Source organism: Ornithorhynchus anatinus, chromosome 11, assembly GCF_004115215.2.
Source record: "Ornithorhynchus anatinus isolate Pmale09 chromosome 11, mOrnAna1.pri.v4, whole genome shotgun sequence".
Lineage (NCBI taxonomy): Eukaryota > Metazoa > Chordata > Mammalia > Monotremata > Ornithorhynchidae > Ornithorhynchus > Ornithorhynchus anatinus.
This window is the reverse complement of record NC_041738.1, coordinates 8,213,616-8,229,232: the sequence shown is the minus strand read 5'-3', so window position 1 is coordinate 8,229,232 and position 15,617 is coordinate 8,213,616. Positions and strand designations below refer to the sequence as shown.

Sequence of the window (15,617 nt, the reverse complement as noted above, 5' to 3'; positions counted from 1 at the left end):
GCCAGGCCTAACATCCACTCGGTCTCACCTTGAGTCATGGGAGTGAGAACCCCTTAATCGGTGGGCAAGAGGGGCTGGCTTGAGATTCCAGCAGGGTCGCCGTATAGTCTAGTGGAAAGCCAAAGGGCCTGTGAGCCAGGGAACCCGGGGATTAGATCCGGCTCTGCCTCTTCTCTTCTGCGGGACCTTGGGCAAATCACTTATCTTCCCTGTGCCTCACTCTTCTCATCTGTAAAGTGGGGATCAAATACCTGTTCTCCCTCCTTAGAGAAAGAGTCCAAGGTGTCTGATCTGGTGGTTTTCTATCCAGCCCTGTGGTTAGCGCAGTGATTGGCACATAGTGAACACACAATCATATTAGTATTATTGTTATTGCGTGGAGTTGATTGGGAGGGAGCAGCCCAAACAGGTTTTCTCAGGTGTCGCAGAAGTTCATCCGGGCAAGGAGAAACCGTGCTGACAAAATCAATGCTTGGGCCAAGCTGGGGGGTAATAACAATAATAATAATTATGATATTAATCACTTATATGCTAGGCACTGTAATAATAATAATGTTGGTATTTGTTAAGCGCTTACTATGTGCAGAGCACCGTTCTAAGCGCTGGGTGAGATACAGGGTAATCAGGTTGTCCCACATGAGGCTCACAGTTAATCCCCATTTTACAGATAAGGTAACTGAGGCACAGAGAAGTGAAGTGACTTGCCCACAGTCACACAGCTGACAAGTGGCAGAGCCGGGAGTCGAACTCATGACCTCTGACTCCGAAGCCCAGGCTCTTTCCACTGAGCCACGCTGCTGTACTAAGCCCTGGGATGGATACAAGCAAATTGGGTTGAACACAGTCCCTGTCCCATGTGGGGCTCGCAGTCTCAAACTGCATTTTACAGATGAGGTAACTGAGGCCCAGAAAAGTGAAGTGACTTGTCCAAGGTCACACAACGGACAAGTGGCAGAGTCAGGATTAGGATCCATGACCTTTGGACTCCCAGGCCTGTGCTCTATCCACTACATTAGGATTCAGTGCATCTGTGCTGGGGTGGCCGGGTCTCAGGTCTTTCAATGCAGCTGCTTCTGGAATCAACTTGAACCGCTGTTCCACTCCTCTGAGAAATACCTTGGGTTGGGTTGGACTCTGGGGCTTTGAGAGACAAAAATTATTCTTGCTCCATTTAGTATCATCACACCCTTGTCAATATTTTCTCTAAACTCTTCCTTAGAACCTGTTCCACCACATGCCTTGTCTTACCCAATAGCCGATATCCTCACCCTGACCTCTGAGCCCACCTACCCTTCTGACCGCAGCCTCTATTTTGTTACAGTGAAAACTACGTAGGTAGGGGGAATAAGCTTCTTTCCTGTCAGGGAGATTAAAAACATGAAGATTAAACACTGAGGGAATCAGTCAGTCAATCATGTTTATTGAGTGCTTACTTTGTGCTCAAGCATTTTACTAAACACTTGGGAGAGTACAATATAGCAGTATAACAGACACATTCTCTGCCCACAATGAGTTTGCAGTCTAGAGGGGGAGACTGACATTAATATTAATACATCAATTTCAGATATATACATAAGTGCTGTGGGGCTGGGAGGGGGGATGAGTAAGGGAGCAAGTCAGAATGACGCAGAAAGGAGTGGAAGGAGAGGAAAACAGGGCTTAGGGAGCTCATGGGAAGCCATGTGGCCCAGGGGAAAGAGCACGGGTCAGGGAGTCAGAAGACTTGGGTTTTAGTTCTGGCTTGGCCAACTGATTCTTTTTTTTATGGTATTTGTTAAGCACGTACTCTGTACCGGACACTGTGCTAAGCGCTGGGGTAGATACAAGCTAATCAGGTTGGACACAGTCCATGTCCCACATGGGGCTCACAGTCTTAATCCCCATTTTGCAGATGCGGTAACAGGTATGGAGTAGTTAATTGACTTATCCAAGGACATATAGCAGACAAGTGGCAGAGCTGGGATTAGTATGTTTTTGTATGACCTTGGGCAAGTCACTTTGCTTCTCTGTGCTTCAGTTTCCTCAACTGTAAAATGGGAATTCAGTCCCTCTTCTCCCTCCTACTCAGACTGTGAGCCCCATGTTGGACAAGGACTGTGTCCAACCTCTTTAACTCGTATCTACCCCAGCACTCAGAGCAATGCTAGACCCATAGCAAGTGCTTAACAAATGCAGTAATGGTAATAATGATAATAATAAAGTCTCCATTCCTGGAGATTTACTAAAAATAAAAAACTGTTCTGGATGGTTTAGGCATTCAGTTGCCTGGAGGCAGGTGGCAGGACCAGATGGCTCCTTGAGTGTTTTTTCAGCTCTGGGATTCCATGGCAGTCCCAGTTGTCCCTTGGAGGAGGAGAAGATGGTGGCCCCCACGTTTGGATGGGGACCTTCTGATCGAGCATAGTGCTTGATGCTGGAGGACTCAGATGCTGCTGGTCTCAGATGCTACAGTGCCTGAACCAGGGAGGGCTGGGCCCAGGCTTCAGGCCCAAGTGGGGCTCCTCTGCCTGAATTCTGGTTACTGCATTCCAAAAGCAGCACGTCTTCTCTAATAATAGTAATAATATTAATTATTGCGGTATTTCTTAAGTACTTACTATGAGTCACCCACTGTTCTAAATGCTGGGGAAGATACAAGATAATCAGTTCAGACACAGTCCCTCTGTTACACAGGGCTCACAATCTGAGTAGGAAGGAGAAGAGATATTGAATCCCCATTTTACAGATGAGGTAACTGAGGCCCAAAGAATTGACGCGACTTGCCCAAGATCTCACAGCAGGCCCATGGCGGAGCTGGGATTAAATCCCAGGTCCTCTGACTCCCAGGCCCGGGCTCTTTCCACTAGACCACATTCTAAACCTTGGCACGTTCAGTCTCTCTCTTCCTGTGCCTGTGGGGAATTTCCTGTTCGGATTGTAGCCAGGGTTCCTCTTACTAGTGAACCAGGCACTTGTTGTTTTTTTTGAAACAGCAGTGTGGTCCCCTGTTTAAGTAGTTACTTAATGCATTTATTGAGAGCCAACTGCTGAAGCGAATAATGAGAGAAACTGTTCAGACGAAGCATTTTCATGGGGCAGGAGAGAGAGAGAGAGATTTGGCAGGTCAGTATCTCTTCCTTTTTTATGAGAAGAGGATGCTTTTAAAGGCTTCTTGTCCTGGTCGTCAGACAATCACACTTCCCCCCCTTCAAAGCCCTACTGAAGGCTCACCTCCTTCAAGAGGACCTCCCAGATTAAGCCTCCCCTTTTCCTCAGCTCCCCTTCCCTTCCACGTCACCTCGACTCACTCCCTTTGCGACCCCCCCAGCACTTATGTATATATGTATAATTTCTATTTATTTGTATTGATGCCTGATTATTTGTTTTGATGTGTATATATCTATAATTTTATTTGCATTGATGCCTGTTTACTTGTTTTGTTGCCCGTGTCCCCCCTTCTAGACTGTAAGCTTAGTTTGGACAGAGATGGTCTCTATTGCTGAATTGTGCTTTCCAAGCTCTTAGTACAGTGTTCTGCACACAGTAAGCACTCAATAAATACGATTGAATGAATGAACATCATCCAGGGCAGGCAGCGATTAATCTAGAAGCAGTTCATCTAGCCGTATTGAGAAGCAGCATGGTCTAGTAGAAAGAGCACAGGCCTGGGACTCAGGAGACCTGGGTTCTAATCACAGTTGTCTGTATTGTGACCTTGGGCAAGTCACTTCACTTCTCTGAGCCTCAGTTTCCTTACATGTAAAATGGGTACCAAGTACTTGCTTTCCCTTCCTCTTAGACTATGAGCCCCCTGAGGGGCAGGGACTGAGTCTGATTTGATTGCACTGATCAATTCCAATGCGTAGGATAGTGTTTGGCACATAGTAAGTGCTGTAAGCTCATGGTGAGCAGGGAATGTGTCTGCTAATGCTTTGTATTGTACTCTCCCAAGCGCTCAGTATGGTGCTCTGCACATAGTAACAGTGTGGCTCAGTGGAAAGAGCACGGACTTTGGAGTCAGGGCTCATGAGTTTGAATCCCAGCTCTGTCACTTGTCGGCTGTGTGACTGTGGGCAAGTCACTTAACTTCTCTGTGCCTCAGTTCCCTCATCTGTAAAATGGGGATTAAGACTGTGAGCCCCACGTGGGACAACCTGCTTCCCCTATGTCTACCCCAGCGCTTAGAACAGTGCTCGGCACATAGTAAGCGCTTAACAAATACCAACATTATTATTATTATTATTATTACAGTAAGGGCTCAAATACCTTTGATTGGTTGATGAGCAGATACCACAGTCGGTGTTGTTATTTTCTACTCCTCAAGGAGATGGGGTGCCCTGACTTCCCCATTTGAGGATATAATCTCCCTCTGCTATGAGCCAGGTCTTTGCCGAGGCTCTTTGAGCTGTAACTGGCACGGAGCCCTGGGGAATCCCTGGGGAAGAGTCAGGGCGGAGCCAAGGGGGAATTTGCCAGTCAGTGGGTCAGTCATACTTGAGCGCTTACTGTGTGCAGAGCACAGTATTAAGTGCTTGGGAGACTACAATACAACAATAAACAGACACATTCCCTGCCCACAATGAGCTTACAGTGTAGAGGGAGTTTGTCAGGTGGACAGTGGGCTGTCTTGTCGGGAGTGGCAGGCAGCCCTTGCCACAAACGGAGCATCTCTCTCTACACCCAGGGAGGCGACCGGGACGACTCCCCCGAAGGCGGAGGGGAACCGAGGTAGGAGCGACGGGGTCAGGGCTGATTGGGTTGCACTGAGGAGGAGGAGGAGATGCGGGGCTGTATAGAGTCACAGGCCCTGCCCTGGACCTCTGGGGCCACTAGCCAGAGACTAGATCCCCTGATGGGGCAGCGTGAACAGAGATGCCAGCCAATTACTCTCCCCCTCTTCAAAACCCATTTCCCTCTGCTCCTCCCCCTCTCCCTTCCCATCCCCTCAGCCCTGTACTCGTCTGCTCAACTGTATATATTTTCATTATCCTATTTATTTTGTTAATGAAATGTGCATCGCCCACATGGGGCTCACAGTCTAAGTAGGAGGGAGAACAGGTACCGAATCTCCATTTTGCAGTTGAGGGAACTGAGGCACAGGGATATATAGTGACTTGCCCAAGGTTACACAGCAGACAAATGGTGGAGCTGGGATTAGAACCCAGATCCTTTGACTCCCAGGTCCAGGCTCTTTCCACTAAGCCATGCTGCTTCTTATATACACTGCTTGGCACACAGTAGATGCTTAATGAATACCGCTATTATTATTATTATTGTTATTAGTAGTAGTATAATTCCCAGCATCCTCCCTTGGAAGAGTGTAAGCCCGTCAAACGGCAGGGACTGTCTCTATCTGTTGCCGACTTGTTCATCCCAAGCGCTTAGTACAGTGCTCTGCACATAGTAAGCGCTCAATAAATACTATTGAATGAATGAATGAATGAAGAGTGGACGGGCCTAGGGTCAAACCCATGCACTTAGTCTCAAGCTGAGCCCTAGAATTCCATCCCCCTCAGAGCTCTTCTAAACCCCGATCCTGCCCTCAATCTAAGCCCCTTGAGGGCAGGAAATATGTCTTATTCTTCGGCTGTACTTTCCCAAGTGCTAAGGTTAGCACATTGCACTTGGTACTCAATAAATGCTAATAATAAATACTGATTAACTTGTATCTACCTCAGTGCTTAGAAAAGTGCTTGGCACACAGAAAGTGCTCAACAACAATCATAATCATAATTATTATTATTACCACTACCTTCACTCCTCTTACTAAATACATAAGTAAGCCTGAAATACCAATGACAGATACCCAGGTCCTTATAGATCCCTCAAGGACTTACAGAAATCATATATTCACATCATTCACAGAAGGGGATGTGGGTGCTCCTGGGGCTCTGATAGGATAAAGGTGGGGAGGCTTCGTGGAAACCAAGCCTCATGAGAAACTCATTCTCCCTTCTCTATAGGTTTACGTTCAAATAAAGAAGTAAAATTGTAAATTCCCTTGGGGGTTGGAATTGGACTCCACAGACAATTTCCAATGCCGATAGCCTCTCCCTTAAAAATCTGCTAGATTGTAATGTCTTTGAGGAAGGGAGAGTGTACTCTCCCATGTGCTTAATACCCAGGGCTCTGCAGATGGTAAGAGCTCAGTGATTTGGAGCACGTCGACCCCAATTTATGTTGCTGCCAGCCTCTTCCTAGCAGTCTCCTAGACTGCCATCTCCGTGAGGGCAGGGAGAGGATTCTCTCCCAAGTGCTTAATTCACAGAGCTCTACAGATAGTTAGAGCTCAATGAATTCCTTTGATTGATTGATCTCTCTGGGTGTAGCCCAGAGGGAAAATTTACAGTGTAAACTCTGAAAGTCATAAATGGGCATCTGCAGAATCAAATTGTCCATTTCACCTGTGCTGGATTATTGTCTTTCGGAGGGAGATAGGTGTGTATGTGGCATGGGGGCGGCTGGGGGGAGAGAAGGGAAGGAGGGGCAGTTGGACTCAGGGTTGTGGGTTCTAATCTCGGTTTCTCTACTTGTCTGTTGTGTGACCTTGGGCAAGTCACACTACCTCTGTGCCTCAGTTTCCTCATCTGTAAAATAGGGATTAAAGCTGTGAGCCCCATGTGGGGCAGGGACTGCGTCCAACCTGATTTGCTTGTATCCACCCCAGGGTTTAATAAAGTGCCTGGCACACATTAAGTGCTTAACAAATACCAGAATTATTATTATTATTACTATGGTGTGGGGAGAAGCGGAGCTTTTTCTCCAGAACCCGTGACCATAGACAAGTCACTTAATTTGTCTGCACCTAAGTTTCCTCATCTTTAAAATGATTTAAATAGCTGCTCTCCCTCTTCCTTAGACTTTGAGCCTCATGTGAGTCAAGGACTGTGTCTGACCCAGTGGAATTGTATCTATTCCAGTGCTTAGCACATAGTAACTCCTTAACAAAACTATTATTACTATTATTATTTTTAGACCTGAGGGGTGGCGGTGTTTGGAGGCTGCCTTGGCTAAGTTTCTGGTCTTGGCTAAAGATTTTGGCAGCAGAGGTGCCATGGGGCTGTCTTTAGCTGCCTAGACTGAGGGGTCTCAGAGACTGCCTTGAGGGGTGGAGGGGTGTAGCATGGCCCATCCCCCCGCTGCCCCCGGCAAACCAAGGCCTGTGTGTTCCGTCTGCTCTGGCTGCCAGGGCTGTCTGCTTCTGGAACTGATGATGAAAGAGCTGGACAAGGGGTCCAGAAGTCTTCCCAGGGAAGCTGAGAGAGATCTATCCAGGGTGAAAGATCTATCCAACCCCTCAGGCTGGGATTCCCCACCTGCACTAGCCCAGGAACCCCCAGGAATGTCAGAGATGGCCTGATTGCCCGGTGGCAATTATATTTTGTTAGGGGCATATTATTTACCAAGCATTGTACTAAGCTCTGGGGGTACATACAAGATTAGCAGTTTGAACAGTCTGTGTCCCAAATGAGAGCTCAAGCAGAGAAACAGTATGGCCTAGTGGATAGAGTACAGGCCTGATCCTCAGAAGGATCTGGGTTCTAATCCTGACCCTGCCACTGGTCTGCTCTGTGACTTTGGGAAAGTTACTTCACTTCTCTGTGCCTCACTTACCTCATCTGTAAAATAGGGCTCAAGACTGTGAGACCAATGGGGGACATGGATTGTGTCCACACTGACCAGTTTGTATCTGCCCCAGCACTTAGCCCAGTACCTGGCACATAGTAAGCACTTAACAAATATCATAAAAAGAATCAATCAGTGAGCCAGTGGTATTTATTGAATGCTTACTGTGTGCAGAGCACTGTACTAAATGCTTGGGAGAGTACAATATAACAGAGTTGGAAGACATAGTCCCTGCCCACAATGAGCAAACAGGTTAAGAGAGAGGGAGAACAGGTATTTCATCCCTGTTTTCCAGACGAGAAAACTGAGGCCCAGAGAAGTGAAGTGACTTTCTTTCCAAGGTCACAAAGCAGGTGGCTGAGTTGGGATCAGAACACAGGTCCCTGAAGGGTTTGGTCTATGGGCAGGGGCTCCAAAGAGCAGCTGGGCAAGGGGCGAGAGGCTTTGACAGGCTTCAGTGATGTGGAAAGGCCCCTGGTTGAGAGTTGGCGATCCCAAAGGAATCTCAAAGGGTTAAAGCGTGGGTAGAGGGCCACCCTCAGACCAGTGTTGGCGTTGTGGGCATTTTGGACAGTCCTGCTTGCTTGTAAGCAGCAATTCAGTTGTTGTGGAAACAAGAAAAGACGTCGCTGTGGAGGCCTGTGCTGATTAATGGCGGCAGCAGAAGCTGTAAGCCCTCGGTGTTGCAGGTGCCTGGCCTCTTGGTCAGCTGAGCTCACAGTGACTCCCTGCAGCCTTTGTTGGGTGGGGGGCGGGAGGGGCGGTGGGCTTTGTGAGGGGGCCCAGGATATCTTCCTCCCTCGCCCCTTCCCCGCCTATGGGGAACCAGAGCCAAATGGCCCCGGTGGGCTTTTCCCTCTGGTTGGGTGGGGGTATGAGAGTCCTTCCCTCTCCTTTTCTTAATCATCATCATCATCATCATCATCTTTGTGGTTTTTTTTTATGGTATTTGGTAAGCACTTCTTGTGTGCCAGACTGCTGTACTAAGTGTTGGGGTCTGCTGTATGACCTGGGGCAAGTCACCTCACTTATCTGGGCCTCAGGTACCTCATCTGGAAAAAGGGGATAGAGACCGTGAACCCACGTGGGACAGGGACTGCATCCAACCCGATTTGCTTGTATCCACCCGGTGCTTAGTACAGTCTCTGGCACATATTAAGTGCTTAACAAATAGCACACTGATTATTATTATAAGCTAATCAGGTTCAACACCATCCATGTCCCACGTGGGGCTCTCAGCCTTACTCCCCATTTTACCTATGAGGGAACTGAGGCACAGGGAAGTTAACTGACTTGCTCAAGATCACACAAAGGGTAAGTGGCAGAGTCAGGATTAGAACCCAAGTCCCTCTAACTCCCAGTCCCATGCTCTCTGTGCCAGACTGTGCTGCTTTTCACCGTATTTGTTAAGTGCATGCTGTGTGCCAAGCGCCGTATCGAGTGCCGGGGTAGATACAATACAACCAGCTACAGTGGGATCCTCTCGGTTCTCTCTCCCACGGTCTGCTTCCTGGGATTGAGCAGGTTAGCATGTGGGAGGGTGGTTTTCCACTGGGCATTCAGGGTATCAAATAAAGCCACATCACCACCTCTCCCTTGGCACCTTGTGACTAGTGAGCACTTGTCGGGACCAATCAGTCTATCAGTGGTACTTGGTGAGCACTGACCGTGGACAGAGCACTCTACTATGCACTTGTGAGAGTAAACTACATAGACGTGCCAAGCACTGTACTAAGCAGTAGTGGAATTAGACTGCGTTCAGCTCGGCTGTGGGTTTCCTGGATGTTCCCTCTTGGGATTTCAGCTCCCAGATCCATCTCCATACCCCTAGGATTGGAATCTCGGCAACCTGAGCAGTCAGCCCGTTTGATGAAGCGGGAAATGTCCAGCACTCTCAGGTGAGAGGACCCAGTTTGGGCCTGTGCTCTGCCGAGAGCCTAAACCGATTCTGTTGAGCCGCCTGATGTCGAATTTAGAGTTTAAGGAGTTTAGATCAGTCAGTGTTATTTACTGAGCACTTGTTAGTCAGTGGGCTTGCGACCGGGTTTTACCCGGGAGCTCCTTCCCTGCCGTCCCCATCCAATCGGGCTTTCCGGTGGTTTTCCGGGGCCGAGCCGGGAGCCTCGGCTGCTGATGCCACCATTGTTGTGGAGCCAGGGAGAGAACGCTGGCTGGTATGGGTGAGTCTGTTTTGGTTGGGAACTGGAGAGGGCCAGGCATCCCTTGGGTAAACACTGTTCCGTTTCTGGGTGGCCACGGCTGGCAGAAACAACGCCTGCCCTGGCGACTTGGCCTGGCTCCCAGGGACATCGGGCTGAGCGGAGGAGCCGTCGTTCTCCCAACTGAGAATTTTCTCAGCGATAGTCTGGGGTTGGAGGAGGACCTTCCCTCCCTAAACAGGTAGTGCTTTGCTTTCAAAAAACAAAATACACACATACACCTCCCCGCCCCCCCCCGCCCCTGCCCCCCAGGGTCACATGGGATTATGTAAGCTCCTTGTGGGTGGGGAACATGTGTACCGGGCTCTGTTCACTCTAAGCGCTCAGTAAATACCTTTGATTGACTGACTGAATCCTCATCTTGTGCTTCAGTGGGCAAAGGAGGAAACACCTTTTACTAAAGTTCTCAGTAGTGCGAGTTAGGAGGCCTCGGTTCTAAGCCGGGCTCTTCCACTTACCTGCTTTGTGACCTTGGGTGAATCACGTAACTTCTCTGTGCTTCAGTTTCCTCAACTGAAAAATGGGTATTCAGTGCTTATTGTCTCTCCCCCTTACACGGGGACAGGGACTGTGTTTGATCTGATTATCTTAGATCGATCCTAGTGCTTTCAGCACATAGCATTCAACAAATGCTGCAAGTATTATTAATTACTAATAAAATTATTTATTAAGCACCTTTGTGTGTAGAGCACTATTCTAAGCCCTGGGAAAAAGAATTCGGAGAATTAGACCTGTTCTAATGTTTGTCCCCTCTAGATGGTTAGATCATTGTGGGAAGGGAATGTGTCTGTGATACTGTTATATTATACCCTCCCAAGCACTTAGTATAATGCTCTGCACACAGGAAGAGTCCAATAAATACGATTATCTCGTTCTCAGTGTGTCAGATCTATTATAGTTGTCACTACCCCAGTGCTTAACACATAGTAAGCACTTAATAACTACCATAACTAGGTAGCGAAAAGTTCTACATGAAACCTAAGGCCAAATTCTTGTCTGGCCCTTCAAAGATCTGTGCTGATTGTGAGTTTGGTTTGTTATGTTGATCGGGTTTCCCTCAGAGGGGGCTTCACTGGGACAGAGAAGCTTCTGACATGTAGAAGAAGGGTTCTGGAAAGTCAGAGGAGAGGAAGAAAGGAGACCAGCCAGGACTGGGGCCTGCTGGGCTGTGGTTGGCCTTTGGCGGGGGCTTCGCACCTTGGGCCGGACTTGGTCCTGAGGTCCTGGAGCTCCTCTGATGGATCCAGACTGGGGCGGGGGCTTCTATCTCATCTATGCTACCTCGATCTTATCTATCTCACCACCGACCTCTCGCCCACATCCTGCCTCTGGCCTGGAACGCCCTCCCTCTTGATATCCGATAGACAATTACTCTCCCTTCATCTCCTCCAAGAGGCCTTCCCTGATTAAAACCTCTTTTCCTTTTTCCCCATTCTCTTCTTCCTCACCCTGACTCTATTCATCCCCACCCCAGCCCCACAGCACTCATGGACATATCCATAATTTATGTATCTTAATGTCTGTCTCCCCCTCTAGACTGTAAGCTAGTTGTGGGCAGGGAATGTGTCTGTTTTACTGTTATATCATACTCTCCCAAGCACTTGATACAGTGCTCTACACACAGTAAGCACTCAATAAATTCATTCAATTATATTTATTGAGCATTTACTGTGTGCAGAGCACTGTACTAAGCTCTTGGAAAGTACAGTTCGGCAACAGAGACAATCCCTACCCCTACCCAATGTGATTGATTCGGGCTTGGCCCGGTCGTATCCCTGGAGCTCCACTGTTGGAGTCTAGTGACCCCAGCTCTCTCAGCTTGAACCTTGAGGTCGGGAGCTGGCTGTATCCCACCCCTTCCTGGAACAAGATTTCCAGGTGCTCTGCCTGGATATGGGGGAATGGTTGGAGGGGGATGGTCCTCACCAGTCCTGGTCAGAGTGGTGGCAGCACCTGAGGCCCGCGGTGACCTTGCCGGGACAGAAATAGAGAAGCAGTGTGGCCTAGTGGAAAGAGCATGGGCCTAGGAATCAGAAGGACCTGGGTTCTAATCCCAGCTCCTCCACTTATCTGTTGTGTGACCTTGGGCAAGTCACTTCACTTCTCTGAGCTTCAGTTACCTCATCTGGAAAATAGAGATTGATTGTGAGCCCCATGTGGGACATGGACTGTGTCCAACCTAATTAGCTTGTATCTAACCCAGCGCTTAGTACGGTGCCTGACATCAAGTAAGTGCTTAACAAATACCATTAAAAGAAAAAGAAATTACTGTGGATGCCCTCAGGGATGGCTCAGGAGTGAGCCAGACCCAAGCAAGGGGAGGCCCCGGACCATATATATGCTCACGGAGAATCCCTGGGCTCGGGGCAGCTGTGCAGGTTGAGGGTGGGGGTGCCATGACCTGTCCTGGTGGAGGTAGGTTAAGTCTGGGCCCCGGGCCCCTGGGCTGGGTCATGTGGCCTGGATGGGCATCTCCAGTGCCCCAATTCCCTAGGCCCACTGTTACGATTGTTATTATGGCATTTGTTAAGTTGCTTACTATGCGTCAAGCACTGTTCTGAACACCGGGGTTAGTTCAAGTCAGGCGTATTCCCTGCTCCACATGAGGCTCACAGTCAAAGTAGGAAGGAGAAGAGACACTGATTCCCTGTTTTACAGGTAAGGAAGCTGAGGCACAGAGAAGTTAAGTGACCTGCCCAAGGTCCCAAAGCAGATAAGTGACAGAGCCAGGATTAGAACTCGCATCCTGAGAAGCAGCGTGGCTCAGTGGAAAGAGCAAGGTCTTGGGAGTCAGAGGTCATGGGTTCTCATCCCGTCTCCACCACTTGCTAGCTGTGTGACTTCGGGCAAGTTACTTAACTTCTCTGTGCCTCAGTTACCTCATCTGGAAAATGGGGATTAAGGCTCTGAGATCCATGTGGGACAACCTGATTATCTTGTATCCCCCCCCCCCCCCCCAACAGTGCTTGGCACACAGTAAGTGCTTAACAAATGCCATCATCATTATTATCTTCTGGCGCCCAGGCCCATCCTCTTTCCACAGGGCCATGCTATTCATAATAATAACTGTGTTATTTCTTAAACCCTTACTATGTGCCAGGCACTGTACTAAGCGCTGAGGTGGAGATGAGCAAATCGGATTAGAGACAGTCCCTGTCCCACATGAGGCTCACGGTCTTAATCCCCATTTTACAGATGGGATAATTGAGTCACAGAGAATTGAAGTGACTTGCCCAAGGCTACAGAGCAGACGAGTGGCAGAGGCAGCATTAGAACCCATGACTTTCTGATTCCCCAGCCTGTGCTCATCCACTCTGTCATGCTGCCATTCTATAGTGTTGCTGGGCTCCTGGCTTCTCTTGTCTCTCTGACTACCTTCGTGTCCCAGGGAGTCTGTTCCAAGGAGCGGGCCGGGGTCCGGTTACCGAGGACCGTAACGAGTCCTGAGCTGGGACCGCCTGCTGGCCTTGGGCACGTTGGGAAGGGGGTTGTCCGAGGAGGCCGGTCTACTGACCCTTCATGCCCATTCCCGGCTCCTGCCGCTGCTCCCTTCCGTCGCGGCCCAGGGCTTCGCCAGGCTGAGGCCCACCGCGCAAATCCTGTAAGATGAGCTCAGAGGCAGGGTCGAGCCTTGCTGGACTGTGGGGGTCCTCCCGCACAGTGCCGCCTGCCCGCCGCCACCTCCTAGACAGCCCCATGCCATGCGAGGCATGCGGTGGTCTCGGGTGGCCGCCGGGGCCCCGTCCTCCCACCCCCCGCCTTCCTGTCCCCTGCCCTCCCCTCTCTGCACCCGGTTTGGTCTTCAGAATCAGGAAGCCTGTAGGCAGCTCTGCCTGCCGAGGCGGCCAAGGTTCTCCTTTTTTAATGAATTCACAGCAAGTTTCCCTTTCTCCTCCCCCGCCCGCTCTCCGTTCCTCTTGAAGCCAAGACATTTGAAAAACCTTTCCTGCTGGTTAGGCCGTCCTGGATCTCCTTGCCGTCAGTTGCGGCTGTGAGGGGCTCTGGGCTGCGGGGTCTGAGGGAGCTGCCACCCCCGCCAACGCCACTGAAATAAGGCTCAGGCCGCTGCCTGGATTTTCTCCACCTGAAGACCCTGAGGGATCAGGTACAGCCCCAGTGGGGTTGGGGGGGCAGGGGGTGACCCTTTCTGCTCTGGCTTTAAAGCATAGTTTGGCCGTTAGTCCCGAGTAGGGAGACATGCGTCCCTTTCGAATCCCTCCTCCCCCAAAGCTCTGGGGGTGCAGGGAAAAGCATACTTCCCCTACGCCACCCCGCCGCCTCATTTGTACTGTGCCTCCCAAACGTCACCCCGATTCTCGGACCTTGTGGCCGCTGTCACTTCCTGGTCGGCAGGACGGGAGGAGGGACCCCCCTGGAGAGAGGGTCCCGGGGCCATGGGCCATCGGTGGGCAGCAAGGGCCACGGAGTCGGTCGGGCTTTGCGGTAGGCCCCAGCCAGATGCTAAACCACGGGATCAGAAGGGGGTTGTTTTGTCTGCACAGATGTTGGAGACTGACATTGTCAAGGACTGATGTTTTGAAAGGAAGATCTGGGCCTATAGTCTGATAGTGAAGGCAGCTTTAAGTTTTAAGCAGAGGGAGAGAGAGAGAGAGATGTGGGTCTGTGTCAGTTAGGCCTGTCGGCAGTCAGATGTGAAGTTCGGAAACCACAGTGTCACCTTTTGGCAGTGTGCCAGATTAACAGGGGCTAAATCAGAGGTGCTCATGGGGCCCTAGAAATTGGGATCAGCTTTTGTTGCCAGGCTGGATGAGAATGGATTAAATGAGCATAGCTGGGGAGTCCTCACTTCTTCTCTCCCTCCCACTCTCCTGGTGTGTGTCTCTCTCCCCTCCCTCACCTCTTTCCCCCGCTCTTTCCCCTCCTCTTTCCCCCTCCCTCGTCCCCTCTCTCATCCCGTCTTTTTCCACGTCTCTCTCCAGTTCTCTCCCCCCTCTATTTCTGCTCTCTCCTCTTCTCTCTCTCTCTCTTCGCCCCTCCCCTCTCCCTCTTCCCTCTCTCCTCTCCTCTCCCTTTCTCCCTCTCTCCTCTCCCTCTCAAGTGTAGTGTTATCAACTTTGATCTTACTGCAAAATCTAACCCGGGGCATCATGTTTTCAGTAACTTACTGTCTTATCTCCTGTCAGCCACCACTCCAGTTCCCCTGCGCTGGGTCTCCATCTCCCTGGCTGTACAATGGGGATGAGCCTCGCCGGTGTGCCCGTGGGGTTGGGGGGTAATTGATAAATGAGAGAGCCATGGGAGGGACTTGGGAACAGCCAGTGACCTGGGATGATGCTGGTGCTGGAGCCCAGGGTAGTGGTGGAATCGCCAACTACCTCCATCTGCTATGGGCACCATCACTGGCACTGGTCACCTGACCCATTCCTGCTCCATCTTGCCCAGAAGGGCACTGGGGATGCTGCTGGGTGTTGGGCAGGGTGACCCTTGGCTGGATCCCTCTATTGACTCCCCCCATGTGAAAAGCTGAAGCCAGACCTTGAACCCTAAGGAAACTGGGAGTGGGTGCAGTGTCTGCTGCAGGTGGAAACCGATTCTTCTTCCTTGGAGCTCCTTGAGTTCTCCCTCAGCTGAGTGATGGCAGTGTGGAACATTCATTCATTTATTAAGTGCTTACTGTGTGCAGAGTACTGTATTAAGAGCTTGGGGGAGAGTACAATAGAATAATAAACAGGTACATTCCCTGCCCACAACGAGCTTACCCACCATAGGTGCTGCCAGTTCTCTCTTAGGAGCTCCTTGACTTCTCCCCCAGCTGAGAGAGGACAGTATGGG

At 50.1% G+C, this 15,617-nt stretch overlaps 1 protein-coding gene across 3 annotated transcripts in view; it reads left to right on the top strand.

Annotated features, from left to right (window-relative positions):
• The window catches only part of ADCY7 (adenylate cyclase 7), a 78,834-nt gene that overhangs the window by 15,571 nt on the left and 47,646 nt on the right, over positions 1 to 15,617 (top strand). For 2 of the 3 annotated variants that reach the window (XM_029075397.2, XM_029075395.2), the window contains exon 1: positions 13,740 to 13,929. The exons of the other annotated variant lie outside the window; for it this stretch is intronic. The gene's annotated coding sequence lies outside the window, so the exon portion shown is untranslated. Of the gene's footprint in view, positions 1 to 13,739; positions 13,930 to 15,617 lie in introns of those variants that run through there. 3 annotated transcript variants of the gene reach the window in all.